The sequence below is a fragment of the Acomys minous genome (assembly GCF_964271855.1).
Source record: "Acomys minous genome assembly, chromosome: 20".
Taxonomy (NCBI): Eukaryota; Metazoa; Chordata; class Mammalia; order Rodentia; family Muridae; genus Acomys; species Acomys minous.
This window is the reverse complement of record NC_140502.1, coordinates 25,227,142-25,244,574: the sequence shown is the minus strand read 5'-3', so window position 1 is coordinate 25,244,574 and position 17,433 is coordinate 25,227,142. Positions and strand designations below refer to the sequence as shown.

The window sequence follows — 17,433 nt, the reverse complement described above, 5'->3', positions numbered from 1 at the left end:
TCTTATTACATTTCAATGGTTATCCCATCACTTGTATCCTCCCATTCCTCCCTCCCTCCCATTTTCCCCTTACTCCCCTCCCCTATGACTGTGACTGAGGGAGACCTCCTCCTCCTGTATATGCTCATAGGGTATCAAGTCTCTTCTTGATAGCCTGCTATCCTTCCTCTGAGTGCCACCAGGCCTCCCCATCCAGGGGACGTGGTCAAATATGGGGCACCAGAGTACGTGTGAAAGTCAGACCCCACTCTCCACTCAACTGTGGAGAATGTCCTGTCCATTGGCTAGATCTGGGTAAGCATGTCTTTATTAAATGTGCATGCAAAAAATACTAGAGAAGAGATAACAGCTTCCGTCACTACCCCCACCTCACCCTCCCTTAGAGGTAAGGACCTTCATTCACCACACCATGCACTGCTAACCGTACACACACACACACACACACACACACACACACACACACACAGACACACACACACACAGAGATACACAGATACACACACAGACACACACACACACACATGTATTTCATTCTGTTGTTTAAGGTCAAGCCTATGCTTCACACAGAGGCTTCTGGGGCATTCCTCAGCAACACTGTGTCTCACAGAGCCTTGTTCATGAGCAGACACACTCAGGGCGCTTTTGGTTTTATACTGTCTTAATTCAATTAAAAAAAATTTTTTTTTTAAATTCTCATCCGAAGGAGCCATTCCAGGGTTAACTGACGTCCTGCGATGCTCGCACCACACAGCATCAATTTAAGTTTTACGTAGAGCAAACGTCACTCTTTCTGTTTCGTTTTTAAGTTCGCACAAAGGAATCCCCTTGTGAGCCTGCTGCCTAGGGAGACACAGAACAGGCCCCTCGCCCTGCTGTACCCTGCCGCTCTCTGTAGGTTCAAAATGTAGCCACAGCTGCAGCCGAGTAGGCGCTCACAGGTGATTAAAATATGTATGTATGATAAACGCTTATCTGGATGTGTAGGTTTAAGTAGGTTAACTCGGGAGGGTTTGGGCTTGCTTTCCCTTCTCCTGACGAGCTCTGTGCGACTCCACGCTCTGGCCAGTTTTAGGCAGTGAGGTCAGCTTCCGAGCATCTGCTCTTGGTTCCTAATGAAGTGTTTCCGAATGCGGCGGCGGCCAGCCTTTACGGCAGGGTGCTGGTCCCAGAAGGGCCGGGAGACCCCAAGTGTGGCCGTGGGAGGGTGGAAGGCTCCGGCTCTGGGTGCCACAGGTGTTGCCAGCTGACACAGAGACTGGCAGTGAAGCCTTGGGACTGCGACGAGCCCAGGGGAGCTGGGTGGCCCTGCCCTGAGCTCTCCACCTTGGTAAAGCCTCACCAGGCTCTTGTAGCTCGCTTGTGGGACAGTCTCTGGGGCAGGAGACTGCTTCTCACGTGCGTGTGCAGGTACCACACCCCAGTTGTTCACCTTGGTTTGTTTGCTTGTTTTTTTTTTTTCTTCAAGACAAGGTCTCACTATGTAGCCCTGGTTGCCCCAGAACTCACCCTGTAGACCAGGCTGGCCTTGAACTCGCAGAGATCCGCCTGCCTGTACCTCCCAAGTACTAGGATTAAAGGCTCACGCCACCACGTTTTGAAATCTTTATCTTCTGTGCACACTTGCACGCTTACGTGCCATAGGAGGCGAGAGGTGTTGGGAGCTGGAGCTTGTGAGCTGCCCTGTGTACATGCTGGGAGCCCAGCTGGGGTCGCCTGTACCAGCAGGACGTGCTCTTAGCTGCTGAGCCTTTTCTCTTGGCTTTTGAGATAGGTCTCACCTTGGGACCTAGGGGCTGCCAGTGAGGCTGGGCTGGCTCCTGACCCTCAGGAATCTGTTTATCTGCCCCCTCTTCCCTCCTCTCCCCCACCTCCAAACTCCCCACCCCCACCCCGACCCCACTGTGGTTACAAGCACGCGCCACCACGCCTGGCTCTTTTCACGAGTGTCAGGCCCTCATCCCTGGGCAGCAAACACTTCAGCGACTGAGCCATCTCCCCGGCATCCTACCCTCCTCCAGTCCGTGCCAGGTTCCGGTCCCTTCTCTCATCCCCTGTGCCGTAGGAAGAGGGCCGCCGCCCTGATTTCACGGAGCCTGGATTTAGGTTTGTCTGACGTTCTCCCCTGACTCTTGAGGCGACGTTGTCACTAGGGAGACTGTCACAGAAGTGATGTCCCCTCGTCACAGCGTCATTCTGGGCATCCACGCTGTCTGAGTGCATTCCCACTGGGCTAAGGTGGCGTCTGCCTTACTTCCCCTGTCAACCTCACCGCCATTTCCTAAATATAACTCAGAGACATTTTGGAGGGAACTTTGAGACCCTGACGAATCGCGACTTTTCCTGAAACTGGCCAGCATCTGCTGGTGTCTGTGTCCTCTTCCCCCGCCCCCAGTGTCAGTTTCCTCTGAGGCACCTCTGTAATGGCCCCATAGCCTCCCCGTTTGTTAGCTACTGTTCCTGGCTAATTGGTGCGAAGGGCAAGGCGGAAGGTCCTTGTCAGGCTAACTACCGCTGACAGAAACTAAAGCTTCTCCCAGTGTGGTGGGCCAGCGTCAGGGCTTGACACCTCCTCGCTTCTGTGGGCTCCTTTCCTCGCGGGCACAGGGGTTGCTGCACAGCGGCACATGCGCGCATTCCCAGAATCCCCTAGGTAATACCACTAGCAGCTCACTGGGCAGACTGGGTGGCCCATCACCAACCCCTCTGCAAGGCAGGTAGGGGATTTCATTTTATGTTTTCTGGACGAAGTGGCCGGAGGGAAGGGAATGCAGAGCGAGTCAGACGGTAAACCCGGCAGCAGCGTCTGGCTGCACAGGGGACAAGAGCGGTAATAATTGGCATTAACGGGAGCTGACGCCGTGCCAGGCCCTGCTGTAAGCACTCTTCATGCGTGAGCTCAGTCCGTCCTTACAGCCTCCCCATGAGGTCACCGCGGTCACGTCCCTGCAGTAACGATGTGAACCCTGAGGTGCTGCTCGCAGACTACTGGGCCCTGTCCAGCCAGGGACAGATGCGGCGTCCTCTCTTGCTCCCCGCCTGTTCGTAAGTCCCTCCCGCTAGTCCCGGTCTGGTTCTGGGCTGCGCCACCAAGTGTACATCCTCTTTGCACACCCAAGGGGACGTGGGAGCCAGGCTTACAAACTGCCAGAGAAAATGCTTCTGGTCTCCTTTTCCCCCAGCAAACAGCACCCATGACAGAACAATTATTCTGTCCAGAAGCCTACCCCCCACCCCCCACCCAGCTTTGCCCCCTGCCCGGCACCTCGGTGATCGCTTCGGCCCACATTTCCTGGGTACCTCTGCGCTCCCCCGTTTGTGCAGCATGTTGGCAGTATGACAAGAGCCATAAGCAGAAAAGCCAGCGGGCCCTGGGCACCCTGGGCAGACACCTGGCCCTCACTTGGCACTTCAGAGTGGCCTCCTCCAGGTCAGTGACAGGGACCCGGGCACGTACACTCAGAGTTCCAGGATCAGCTGCACCCCTGACTTGGCTCCAGTTGGGGAGCTCAAGCCACAGGAGCTGCTATTTGTCCCTGGAGGGGAGTTCAGAGGTCAAACGTGTTACCTGGCACTGGAGTCACTTAACGGATGCTGATGCTGATGCTGCCGTTGCTGACAGCGACGGCGGAGGTGGGTGGCTGTGGCAGCTCATAAGCCCGGAAGCTGTCGCAGCCACAGCCGCAGCCGCAGCCGTAGCACCACTGCCACCGACAGCATTTCCCGTGGCCACTGTGACCCGTGCCCGCCATCTTCCAAACTCATAGGGTACCTGGACGTAACAGAGCTGGTCTTCTGGGAATGGGGGCTCCCAGCCTTGGGTGCGTGCCCGGCGCCCACAGCTGTTGGTCCCCCTGCCGACCCTGTTTCTCACGAAGCCCGTGGGCTTTTCAGCACTGCCCTTAGGATTGCGGCTGCCCTTGGCCTCTGTAGCCAGAGCACACGGTTGCTTTGTACAGCCCATCACCCAAGTCCCAAATTAGACCTGACAGTGTGATTTATTCCCTCGGACAGAGCAGGAGGGCAGTGTCCCAGTGGGCGACTCTTCGGAAGGGCTGTCGGCCTGAATTAGCGCACGCCCTTCACGCGTCCTTTGCGGCTTACACGCCCTCCAGGGTAGCTCTGGCCTCTAAGCATGGTTGTCCTCTCTCCGAGGGCTGGGGCCGTTTGAAGAGGTGTGTCTGATGAGGCACAAAAGCCCTCAGCTCCGGGTGGGACCTTTCATCTCCCAACAGGAAGTGGAAGGGGCACTTCCCAGGGAGGCAGGAGGCGCTGTTCTGCCTGCCCCCTCCCCCTGCAGCCAGGGACCATTGCTTTCCCCCTAGCCACCAGCTCGCCTCGCACTGCCGCTGCTTCTATTCACTCGTGGACTGCCAGCCACGAGCGAGATCTCAAAGTGGCACGGATTCACCTGGAATCCTACAGTGAGCACTACTAAATGTCACTCCTTACTGGGGACAGGTGACAGGTGGCAGGTCAGGTGGAAGCTTCGTTGGAGGGGGCAGGCCGTGCGGCTTTCTCTCTTCACAGCTGAGAGCCAGAGCTTGGGGCAGGGGACAGGGGAGCGGCAAGTGAGCTGGGCTCCAGGCAGCACCCGCACTTCCTCCATCTCAGGCCTCAGAGGTCTAGGGCATGAATACAGTGGCTCTCGAGTAGATCTGTGTGGTGCCTATTGAGCACCTACTGTGTACCATGTGCCATCTTGGGACTCAGAAAACACGAAGTGATCAGGTGTAGCAGAGGGGTGGCTGCTGGACTCAGCGCAGGGGTGCGTGGGGAGGGGCGCGACTGTCCCCGTAGGAGGCCCATGGGTGAGGAACCCGTCACTGAGTGGAGCTGAGACAGAGGGCAGAGGGGCCCAGGAGTGGGAGCAAGCAGGACCTTGGAAAGAACAGGAGGGAATCCTAGGTCAGCCTGGGCTACATGAGAGACCCCGCCCCCTCCATCCCCGTCTCAAAACAAGCACATTAAAAAAGCCTTCAAATAAGCCGAGTGTGGCAGTGAATGCCCATAACACGCGGGGGCAGAGGCAGAGGAAACACCACAAGTCCAGGGCCCCCCAGGACGACGTAGAGGAGATTCAGAGCCCCCCCAGGACTACGTAGAGAGACCCTTTCTCAAAAGAACAACACAAAAGAGAAGGCTGGCATCTGGCTCAGGGAGTAAAGGCATTTCTGTGAAAGCGGAGGGCTGAGTTTCATCTCCAGGACCCACTGCAGGAAAGAGCCAGTTGTCTCAAGCCGTGCTCCGACCCTTCTCTGCTTACTGTGGCGCGGGACACGCACACACAGTAAACAAATGTACATTTTTAACTTAAAGTTAAAAAGTGTAATCAGCAACCATCTACGTATATTTATCTTATCAACTCTATGAAATGTGTTGACTTGAGAATTCAAAATTGTTGTTCCATCTGTGGGATAAGATGTAGTAATGCTTGAGCTAGGTGGCGGTGGTGGCGCACGCCACTAATCCCAGCACGCGGGAGCCAGAGGCAGGCGGGTCGCTGTGAGTTCAAGGCCAGCCTGGACTACAAAGCGAGTCCAGGACAGTTCTGTCTCTGGCAGGGGTTGGGGGGTGGGGCAAAGATGTAGTAATGCCCAGTGCAGAGTACTGGGAGCTGGGGGGGTGGCTGTGGGCCAGGTCCTTGGTACACAGCGCTGGCCCCGGGGACTGTGTACCCATCATCTCTGCAGATGCCCCCTCCCCCCCCACACACACCTTGGGGTGGACTACCAGCACTCCCTACACCCTGCTGGCTGGCCTTACTAAAACCCAAACTGCTCAGACCTGCAGAAAGTGTGGAGCCGTAGTAAACACCGGGTCAGGGTCAGCTCACAGCCCACCCTCATTTCTGTTATCATCAGCGCTCAGACCCAGTGTCATTACGTCATCACGGACCTGCAAGTGATAGTCCTGGGGAGATGCTGTGGCACAGCTGCCCTAGCGGCTTGGCATCAAGGACACCAGGATGAGTGCAGGGTCCCGTGTGTGGCCTCGTGGGCACATAGGCCTTTTCCCTCCAGGGCTGCGGGGCATCCCCCTCCCTGTGAGCGGGGTCTCCCTGGCTGTGTGGACAGCAGGATCTCCTTGGCAAGGGAAGAGCTGCTCCCACTTACGCTCAGAGAGGCCTGCCGCCCGCGTGTGGGTGTGGGGAGGGGGGGCCCTGGTGATAACTGCCAGGAGAGTCCTGAGGGCATTGAGTTGGGGTGCATACCTGTTGTGTGATACTGTTCCCGGGAGGCGTGAGCAGATGTCCACCTGCCCTAGATGGGGCCCCAGTGACGCACTGCCAAAGCAGGCCACCGAAGTCTAACTTAACGAGCAGAAATGACTCAGAGTTCACCCAGCATGGATGACAGCTCACGAAAGCTGCGGCCCTGGAGCTCGCGGCACAGCTCGCCTGCTGCTCTGCAGATCCAGGCAGCCGGTTGGTGTGCGGCTTCCGGGCAGTTTGGTTAGTTTCCTTCTCCTTCAGGCGGTCTGTCTTAATGTGAATGTGTCTTACGGTTCTAACTGTTTATATAACCTTGAGAGAGGCACCTACTGAATCTGGTCACCTTGAGGGACTTCCTGAAGCTCTTGAGTTACTTGCTTCCTGATCTTAAGGTGCTTCCAGGAGGAATGCAATGCTTCTCCCTCTAGAACATCCTAGGCCACACCCTTAATCTCTGCCCCTCAGGAAGCGGAGGCAGGCCCATCTCTGTGAGTTTGAGGCCAGCCTGACCTACACAGTGAGTTCTGGGCTAGCCTGGACTACATAGTTCTTAGCCAACCAGGACTTATGAGAGACGATAGTGAGGCTCTGTCTCATACAAAATAAAAACGAACAAACCAAAAGAACATCCCGCGTCTTAATGCGCTTCCCCTCCGCGGTGGGATGCTCCTAGAAGATCGCTCTCCGGCACTGCGCGAGGGCGAAGGCCTGCAGAGCGAAGCAGGAGGAGCTGCGGCTGTCCAGGCCCACAGCTCCAGGCTGCTTGGGTAGCTGTGAGGGGTGGCAGGAGCGGGAGAGGCCTAGGCAGAAAGAAAGCCAGGGCCCTCAGTAAAACAGCGCTGGAAACCAGGGGCCCAGCTGCCCCGAGAGAGTGTGAGGAGAGGCTGAGGAGGCTGGGAGACGGGGGCCAGCGGACAGGACCCCTGGAGCTGAGCCCATATGAGTAGTTAGGACACAGAGCTGGCACGTGGGCTCTGGTGGGGAGGGACAAGTGAGTGCCACAGAGCCCTATCCCACAGATGTGTCAGGCGAGCGTGTGGCCCTACACACATTTATTGTATAAAGCCAGTGATGCTTAGGCCGTGTGAACACACGGTACAGACATTTTTAATGACTTTTTCTCGGGTTTAGCATCCTTGAGGTGTGACCTCGGAATGAGCTATTTGCCCCGGAATGTGGCATGCGGGCTCTCTGCACCTGACCTCCTGTCACCAGACGTCAGGAAGCACAGCCATTGGAAAGGTTGCCCGGCTCTCTGGCTGCCTGGTGCTGTGGACAGGCCTGGCATGCCGTCCCCACTGGTCACCTGGGATCGCGACGGCCTCCTGGAACTGTGGAAAGTGTCTGAGGCAGTGCTGGAGGCACTGTGGGCGTCTAACAAAGGCGCTGCCGTTGGAGCAGCGCTGCGTTACCAAGAGTCTGATGGCATCACCCACCATCTGGGCCAGCAGCCGTGTGGCTGACCCGGGGTAACTAGCCAGACAGCCAGAGTCCTGAGTGTCTGGGAGAGAGCAGAGCGAGGGGACCCTCTTCTAGAACGGGGCGGGGACCAGACGGCCTCCGGAGGCTTTTCTGAGGCAGTGGCCATCGGTCTTCACCTTGAAGGTAGACAGGACTGCGTGCAGCAGCAGCAGGCCGGGCCCCGCTGACCAGCGGGAGGCAGGGGGGTCACCAATCCCCAGTGCGGGAAGCTGAACTGTATAATCTGTGGAGCATTGCGTTTGGATTCTTTTCCGGATAAACTAAAACCAAAATGGAGGACCCGTGTATCGGAGAAGCCGGCATCGGAGGGAAGGTAGCAAGGCTGGCCCAGCGGGGGCCGTGAGCTGTGCGAAGCCTCTTGGACTGCCTTTCCGTTGCCCTTGGGAGTTGTGGGAGGAGGACTGCTTTTTGTTTTTTTGTTTGTTTTAGGGAAAGGGCTTGACTGATTTCTTTTGTTTGTCCTCTCTGAAACGGAGGTTTGCCATGTAGCCCTGGCTGGCCTTGAACTCAGGACCCTCTGTCTTCAGCTTCCACGGTCAGGGACTCTAGTCTCATGGCAAGGTTGCAAGGAAAGAGGCAGCAGTCTGCTTTTGACTTCCTCAGCGCACACTCAGGGCTCAGCATCCGCTACCCTTCCCCCTGCCCCCCCCCCCCGCAACCCCCGGGGAAGGCAGGCTGGTGGTCAGAGGCACCACCGTCCCCCTGTCATCCTGGCTGCCCTCCCTGCAGGACTCAAGGGCACTTTGTGCACAGGAGAGGGTGCCCCAGTTCTACACTGAGTCCTAGGGAAGAGGCAGCTTGTTGGTCACTTTAGGCCATGGGAGGCCCACAAAGCAGGTCACTGCAGACTTCCTCAGAGACGTCTTGGCAGCCATGACTCACGCATCTGTTCTCTCAGGGCCAATACTCCCCTCCTTCCCGCTCTCCACACGGGGAACCTCATCATCACAGGCCCCGAGCCCCCACTCCCACAGCTCCCTGCCCCCTAAGTAGGATGTCACCCCAGCTCCCTGCCCCCTAAGTAGGATGTCACCCGAGCTCCCTGCCCCCTAAGTAGGATGTCACCCCCAGCTCCCTGCCCCCTAAGTAGGATGTCACCCCAGCTCCCTGCCCCCTAAGTAGGATGTCACCCCAGCTCCCTGTCCCCTAAGTAGGATGTCACCCCAGCTCCCTGTCCCCTAAGTAGGATGTCACCCCAGCTCCCTGCCCCCTAAGTAGGATGTCACCCCAGCTCCCTGCCCCCTAAGTAGGATGTCACCCCAGCTCCCTGTCCCCTAAGTAGGATGTCACCCCAGCTCCCTGCCCCCTAAGTAGGATGTCACCCCAGCTCCCTGTCCCCTAAGTAGGATGTCACCCCAGCTCCCTGCCCCCTAAGTAGGATGTCACCCCAGCTCCCTGCCCCCTAAGTAGGATGTCACCCCAGCTCCCTGCCCCCTAAGTAGGATGTCACCCCAGCTCCCTGTCCCCTAAGTAGGATGTCACCCCAGCTCCCTGTCCCCTAAGTAGGATGTCACCCCAGCTCCCTGCCCCCTAAGTAGGATGTCACCCCAGCTCCCTGTCCCCTAAGTAGGATGTCACCCCAGCTCCCTGTCCCCTAAGTAGGATGTCACCCCAGCTCCCTGTCCCCTAAGTAGGATGTCACCCCAGCTCCCTGCCCCCTAAGTAGGATGTCACCCCAGCTCCCTGTCCCCTAAGTAGGATGTCACCCCAGCTCCCTGTCCCCTAAGTAGGATGTCACCCCAGCTCCCTGTCCCCTAAGTAGGATGTCACCCCAGCTCCCTGCCCCCTAAGTAGGATGTCACCCCAGCTCCCTGTCCCCTAAGTAGGATGTCACCCCAGCTCCCTGCCCCCTAAGTAGGATGTCACCCCAGCTCCCTGTCCCCTAAGTAGGATGTCACCTCAGCTCCCTGTCCGCTAAGTAGGATGTCACCCCAGCTCCCTGCCCCCTAAGTAGGATGTCACCTCAGCTCCCTGTCCGCTAAGTAGGATGTCACCCCAGCTCCCTGCCCCCTAAGTAGGATGTCACCCCCAGCTCCCTGTCCCCTAAGTAGGATGTCACCCCAGCTCCCTGTCCCCTAAGTAGGATGTCACCCCAGCTCCCTGCCCCCTAAGTAGGATGTCACCCCAGCTCCCTGCCCCCTAAGTAGGATGTCACCCCAGCTCCCTGCCCCCTAAGTAGGATGTCACCCCAGCTCCCTGCCCCCTAAGTAGGATGTCACCCCAGCTCCCTGCCCCCTAAGTAGGATGTCACCCCCAGCTCCCTGCCCCCTAAGTAGGATGTCACCCCCAGCTCCCTGCCCGCTAAGTAGGATGTCACCCCAGCTCCCTGCCCCCTAAGTAGGATGTCACCCCAGCTCCCTGTCCGCTAAGTAGGATGTCACCCCAGCTCCCTGCCCCCTAAGTAGGATGTCACCCCAGCTCCCTGCCCGCTAAGTAGGATGTCACCCGAGCTCACTTCTCTTGATTCTCTCTTCTGGGCCAGGCCTAAGGAGAGGGAGGCAGGCTAGGAGAGGTCCCCACATTGCCTTTACCTCCCAGATGTGGTGGCTCTGTTGGCCCAGAGAGCGTGGTCTGCAGCACTCGGCAGGGGCCCCTCAGCCCACAAGGCGTCAGATCCCCAGGGCGTGGAAAGCCCTGGTTTCCCCAGGTTGTCCAAGCAGCCACACCACTGCATGCTTTATGGTCCCTTCCTCTCCTGTGGCACAGCTGTCAGTCCTCAGCACAGTGGACTTCCCTTCAGAACACGGGGTTACGCTGCCACAGCCTGGAAGCCCTCACACGTGTATGGCTTTTTGGCCCTGCCTCCATGACTGAAGTGCAGGCAGAGACCCACAGTCAGTTCATCTACATTGAGAGGGTTAGGGAGTAGCTCAGTTATAAGAGTTCCTGCCTAGAATCCCCCAGTGAGGGGCTGGGGGTGTGGCTTAGTGGTAGAGCCCCTGCCTAAACTCCCCCAGTGAGGGGTTGTGGGTGTGGCTCAGAGGTAGAGCCCCTGCCTAGAATCCCCCAGTGAGGGGCTGGGGTGTGGCTCAGTGGTAGAGCCCCTGCCTGGAATCCCCCAGTGAGGGGCTGGGGTGTGGCTCAGTGGTAGAGCCCCTGCCTGGAATCCCCCAGTGAGGGGCTGGGGTGTGGCTCAGTGGTAGAACCCCTGCCTAGCATCCCCCAGTGAGGGGCTGGGGTGTGGCTCAGTGGTAGGGCCCCTGCCTAGAATCCCCCAGTGAGGGGTTGTGGGTGTGGCTCAGTGGTAGAGTCCCTGCCTAGAATCCCCCAGTGAGGGGCTGGGGTTGTGGGTCAGTGGTAGAGCCCCTGCCTAGAATCCCCCAGTGAAGGGCTGGGGGTGTGGCTCAGTGGTAGAGCCCCTGCCTGGAATCCCCCAGTGAGGGGCTGGGGGTGTGGCTTAGTGGTAGAGCCCCTGCCTAGAATCCCCCAGTGAAGGGCTGGGGGTGTGGCTCAGTGGTAGAGCCCCTGCCTGGAATCCCCCAGTGAGGGGCTGGGGGTGTGGCTTAGTGGTAGAGCCCCTGCCTAGAGTCCCCCAGTGAGGGGCTGGGGTATGGCTCAGTGGTAGAGCCCCTGCCTAGAGTCCCCCAGTGAGGGGCTGGGGTGTGGCTCAGTGGTAGAGCCCCTGCCTAGAATCCCCCAGTGAGGGGCTGGGGTGTGGCTCAGTGGTAGGGCCCCTGCCTAGAATCCCCCAGTGAGGGGCTGGGGTGTGGCTCAGTGGTAGGGCCCCTGCCTAGAATCCCCCAGTGAGGGGCTGGGGGTGTGGCTCAGTGGTAGAGCCCCTGCCTTAATCCCCCAGTGAGGGGCTGGGGTGTGGCTCAGTGGTAGAGCCCCTGCCTAGAGTCCCCCAGTGAGGGGCTGCGGTGTGGCTCAGTGGTAGAGCCCCTGCCTAGAATCCCCCAGTGAGGGGCTGGGGTGTGGCTCAGTGGTAGAGCCCCTGCCTAGAATCCCCCAGTGAGAGGCTGGGGTGTGGCTCAGTGGTAGAGCCCCTGCCTAGAATCCCCCAGTGAGGGGCTGGGGTGTGGCTCAGTGGTAGAGCCCCTGCCTAGAATCCCCCAGTGAGAGGCTGGGGTGTGGCTCAGTGGTAGAGCCCCTGCCTAGAATCCCCCAGTGAGGGGCTGGGGTGTGGCTCAGTGGTAGAGCCCCTGCCTACTGTCAGGCCTGTCTTTGCTTCCAGTGTGCCATGGGGAGCCACTTAGTCCTCCAGCACCTGTGAAGGCAAGTTTTTGGGTTTTCTATGCTAGCAGTACTTGGCATTGGACCTAGGTAAATGCTCTATCACTGAGCCACGCCCCTTCTGCATCCTTCTGCGGAAACAGCTTGCATCCTACTGAACCAGGGAACCGAGATGCGGAGAAGTCAGGTCCCTGGGCTGAGCTGTACACTCACAGGCCATGTAAACAGAGTCAGGACAGGAACCCGGCCTGTCTGGCCCTGTCCCCAGAGCCCACGCACCCACCCTTTCTTTATTGCGTTGTTATCACGACTGCTCAGTGGATTTGCATATTGCCTGTCTCTGCCAAGTCAGCCAGTCAGCTCCCATCTTTTGGTGTTTTGTGGTTGGGGCGGGGGTGCTCTGATCAAGTAGCACAGGCTAGCCCCCCAGCCCGCCGGATGCCATTACAGCATGATTGCCTCGCTCCGTTCCCAGCGCTGGAGCAGTGTGTGATGTCGACAGCCCCAGGGAGCCTTCACTGAGGGGATGAAGTCACCCGTGAGGAATGTGGTGATCTGGGTCCCTCAGAAGGTGCCGCTGGGGACACGGAGGGCACGCGGACAGTCTCACAGAAACTAGATAAACACACAGCCGTCATGTGACCCTGCCAGTGCACTCTTGGGCACTCAGCCCAGGGAAACCAGACCTGTGTTCACACAAAACTCCGCCTACCATTGTTGGTAAACAGCTTTACTCCTTACCAAATCTAGAAGCAGCCCAGGTGGCAGGGAAAGAAGCCCGTGGATTGTCCACGCTGTGGCGTGGCCCTCAGCAGAGGGAGCTACGCTGACGGAGGGCAGGCTGAGGAGCCACTGGGAGACGATGCTGAGTGAGAAATGCCAGTCTGCCTGCTGCGTGAGGTCCCGTGTGCATCATTTCTGAACGAAGGCTTGCAGGCCTGCACCACAGACGCAGCTGCCCACAGCTAGGAGTCAGTGTTGGCAAGAGGTAGCTACAGCCATAAACAGCAGCACGACAGTGTTTGCAGTGACAAACTCTTCCAGAACAGAGGATGGGATGAAACCCTGGGGCTTGTTGGGCGGTGGTGGCGCACGCCTTTAATCCCAGTACTTGGAGGACAGTGGCAGGTGGGTCTCTGTGAGTTCGAGGCCAGCCTGGTCTACAAAGCTAGGGCTCTCACACAGAGAAACCCTGTGAAGGGGGGGGTGAGAGGAGAGGGAACCTGGGGCTCCCTCAAGCTCAATGTTTTGCTGCTCAGCCGTACACACTCCCTGCTCCTGTCACGATGGTGGTAAATACACAGGCATGCATGTGATGAGCGTATAGAGAGCAGAACACACGCACACACACACACGTACACACACATGTGGAAAACCTGAATAATGGGCTGGCAAGATAGCTCAGCATAAAACGTCTTGGTCACCCAACTTAGTCTCTAGAACCCACGTACAAATGGAAGGAGAGAAGTAGCCACACAGCCATCCTTTACTCTCCACACACTTGCCGTGGCACCTGTGCGTCCCCCCTGCCACACACACACACACACACACACACACACACACACACACACACACTCACTCACTTGCCGTGGCACCTGTGTGCCCAGAGGCTACGCACAAATGATAATTTTTTAAAACAAGAGAAGCTGACTATGGTGCAATCCTAGCAGGATGGGCAGGACAGTGCCTTGTCCTTGGAAGGCTCTGGGCAGGGGGTTAAAGTTGGCTGAGGCAGGAGAATGACTACAAGTTCCAAGGCAGCTCAGGCTGGGGCCGGGGGTTGTGTGGCAATGCGGGCTGTGAGTGTAAGATCCTATCGCAGGGAAAGTCTGACTAAAATCAGTAGCTTGCGTCAGGCTGTGGTGCTGCTCTGGAGTTTCTGTCCAGCATTTACAACCTGGGTTCAGTAACCTTTTACGTTACATCTTACAATCAATCCCATGTGAACCCACAATAATCTCAGTAAAAATGTTACTTTACAGATTTGTTGGCTCCCGACACCCCCAGGCTCAGACAGCAGGGCTGGTACTGTCGGTGAGACAGGAGGACAGAAAGGAGTAAGGAGTGAGGCTGGCTCAGCAGACGTGGGCCGAGGGCGGAGGCCCCGAGAGACGTGGGGATGATGTTCAGGCCTTGGAGGGGGCTGGCCAGGTGTGGCGTTTGCTTTTTTTTCTTTTTTTCTTTTTTTTTGGTTTTTTGAGACAGGGTCTCTCTGTGTAGCCTTGGCTGTCCTGGACTCACTTTGTAGACCAGGCTGGCCTCAAACTCACAGCGATCCTCCTGCCTCTGCCTCCCGAGTGCTGGGATTACAGGCGTGCGCCACCACCGCCCAGCGGTTTGGCATTTCTTAATAGGTCTACCGGGGGTACAGAGATTGGTATCTAGGAATCGGTGTGAGAGAGCAGCAGCCGGGGACCCTGAATGGGAAAAAAGCCAGCATCCAGCGGGGAGGAGGAGGAGAGCAGAGCACCCCCCCAAATGCCAGCGTCGGGGGTCACTGCTTGGCCGCTGTCCTGTCTGCCACACGCAAGAGGCCCTGGGCACAGGAGAGGCGTGCTCCAGCCTCCTCATCTGTGGAAGGCAGCGTACCCTCACCCCTGGGCCTCCATAAGGCCCCAGACACAGCCAGCGAGACCTTGCCTGAGGGGCACAAGTGGTGGGGACGGTTTACTCGGTTACTACGCGTCATCCAGAGCTGATGGTTGTAGACACGTCACTGGCCACAGTGGCTTGAATAAAATGGCCTCCTATAGACTCTGGCATCGGAACACGTGGTCCCCAGTTAGTGGCGCTGTTTGGGGCGGCCTTGCTGGAGGAAGTGCGTCACTAGGAGTGAGCTTTGAGCCCTTTGGAGTTTGTTCCCGCTATTTCTTGCTTGTGGTACAAGACCTGAGCTCTCAGCTGCTGCCATGGCTGGTGCTTGCTTACACTTCCCTGCTGTGAGAGCCATGGGCTCTTATCCCTCTGGAACCCTAGGACCAAAAAGTCCTTCCTCCTGTAAGTGCCCTGGTCACGGTGTTGTACCACAGCAATAGAAAAGCAGCTATTACACTAGAGAGAGTGGCTCACGGGGGTAATCCTGGCACTTGTGAGGCCTAGACAGGAGGATCAGAGGTTAAAGGTCATCCTCAGCTACCTAGGGAGTTCTGGGGGGGGGGGGGCAGCGCACGAGCGAGCCAACCCATACACAAATCATCAAATGTATACTTAGAACAGGTATATTTTATAGCATGTGACTGGATTTTGGTGATTAACTACATAGCTACACGCTGTCAGATTACAACAGTAATGAAGCAGCCGTGTGCCTGGCACTCTGTGCTAAGCACTTTCCAAATCCATGTGACAAACTGTGACTCAGTGTCAGTGCTTTACAGAGGGCCAAATGGCAGGCCCAGGGCACCCAACTGCTCGCAGGTTGCACCCAGAGCAGGCTGGGTTCAGCAAGAGCATCCCTTTGTTTCCCGCTCGGCTTGCTCGCCCTTTCACCTGATGGGATGCTGGGAAGCCGGGAAGCCAGGAAGCCTGGGGATGTCCACGCGCCCGCCGATGCCTTCGGGCCATGTGCCATCTCAGAGCTCACAGCAGCGGCCTAGATCCTAAAGCTCCGACCTTGGATGCAGGCACAGAGCAGCTGCAGGAGAGCCAGGCAGCTTGCAGGCCGGCCTCTCCTCCTCTGCCCCTGCAGCTGCAGATGAGCCCCCTGCAGCTACCAGGAGCAGCAGGACACAGGAACGTGCTGCAGTGCAGCTGTTGTAAAGCAGCGGGGGCTACTGCGGGCGAGCATCGCCCAGGACTGTTCTGTGCCCCTGGAGACCTGCCAGCCATGTCTTCACACAGGGATGGATCGGCCTTCCTGTCCCTGCTGCCCACTGCCTGCATCCCTCTAGTGGAGATTTGCCTTTAATAATCAAAGGGTAACTGCCTGGCAAGGTGTAGTGACATATGTCTGTAATCCTAGCACTCAAGAGGCCAATGCAGCAGGATCGCAAGTTCAAGACCAGCCTTGGTGCATAACAAAACCCTGTCTTAGAAAAAACGGAGCCAAGCCGGCGAGGTGGCGCACGCCTTTAATCCCAGCACTCAGGAGGCAGAAGCAGGTGTGAGTTCGAGGCCAGCTTGGTCTGCAAAGCGAGTCCAGGACAACCAAGGCCACACAGAGAAACCCTGTCTCAAAAAGCCAAAAAAGAAAAAAAAAAGAAAAAAGAAAAAGGAAAACAGAGCCAAGACAGCTGGCCAGCATATGAATCCCCATCAGTATTCTTGTATCTGGAACACACTGGCACCATCTGGCCAAACACGAAAGCCGTTTCATGTGTTCTGCAAGTCCAGAGGTGGGTGACATCAGACTGGCTACAATTGGCCCTTCAGTGTGTGTGTCACGGATGCCAGCTCTCAACTGTGGCTTCCTCCTCATGTCCCTGAGTCCCAGGACGGCTTCCAGGGATAGATAGCTTACGGGCCACATGCTCCCTTGTCTATAGGCACAGAGAGAGAGAGAGAGAGAGAGAGAGAGAGAGAGAGAGAGAGAGAGAGAGAGAGAGAGGTGAGCCCGCACATTGAAAAGACCCTTCCCCAATGAGTTATAATCCCCTCTGACTACAATTGGTCCAGCTTAGGCCCTGCCAGTCAGATCAGAGAGGAACTGCTCACCCTTGCCCAATTGGAGTCCTTCCTTCTTCCAGGAGCTGGGGTGGTGGAAATGGGGCATCTGGGGGCCACCACAGGGGGCGGAGGCCGTCTCCACTCAGTCCCTGACCGGGGCTCCCATGCTCACAGATGGCATCAGGCCCAACAGATTTGGTAGCTTTTGAGAACAAAGCAGTGTGGTTTTCCTTTGAAGAAGTGCTGTGTCCTGTGTCCTGGTCCTCCCGCATTCCTCCGCCGCCGCCCTCACGTCCCCAGGGGAAGAGAAGCAGAAGACAGCGCCACAGACAGCTTGCCTGCTGCTGGAAAAAAAGCGACTACCTCTTCCTCACTGCGTAGATTTTTTCTTCCTTTTTTTTTCTCTGTCCCTCCACTCGCTACTACCTCCTTTCAGAGCCTTCCTACGGCTGTGACAACGGATCTCTTCTTGCAGAATATATCCCGAAGTTTCAGGAAAGGATCAGTCAGGTGGTGGCGCTCACCTTTAATCTCAGCACTCAGGAGGCAGAGGCAGAGGCAGGGGGATCTCTGCGAGTTCCGGGCCAGCCTGGGCTATGTAGAAAGACCCTGTGGAGAAAAAAACAAAAAAAAAAAAAACAAAACAAAAAACAAAGACACATCAGCTTCCAGCAACAGCCTGTGCCGTGTGCTTTGTGTTTCTTGTACTTTCCGCCCAACAGCGTGTGTTTGAGAGGCAGCGACATACTTCCTCACCAGCCGCGGCGGCCGTGGGGTTCCTGCCCCTCGTCTCACGTTCCTCCCCCGCAGTGTGAGATCCTAAGGTGTCCACAGATCCACACCACAGCAAAAGGTGCTTCAGGGTACCCCCACCTGCCTGTGCCCCCGTGACTCTGCGCGGCTCAATTAATTGGGGGGGGGGTGGATGGGGCGGGCGCTCAGTCTGCGTTGGGCAGCAGATGGGT

The 17,433-nt window shown here is 57.4% G+C and overlaps 1 protein-coding gene across 4 annotated transcripts in view; it reads left to right on the top strand.

Moving 5' to 3' along the window:
* Positions 1-17,433, top strand: part of SIPA1L3 (signal induced proliferation associated 1 like 3) — a 216,770-nt gene that overhangs the window by 86,874 nt on the left and 112,463 nt on the right. The gene's annotated exons all lie outside the window — the stretch shown is intronic.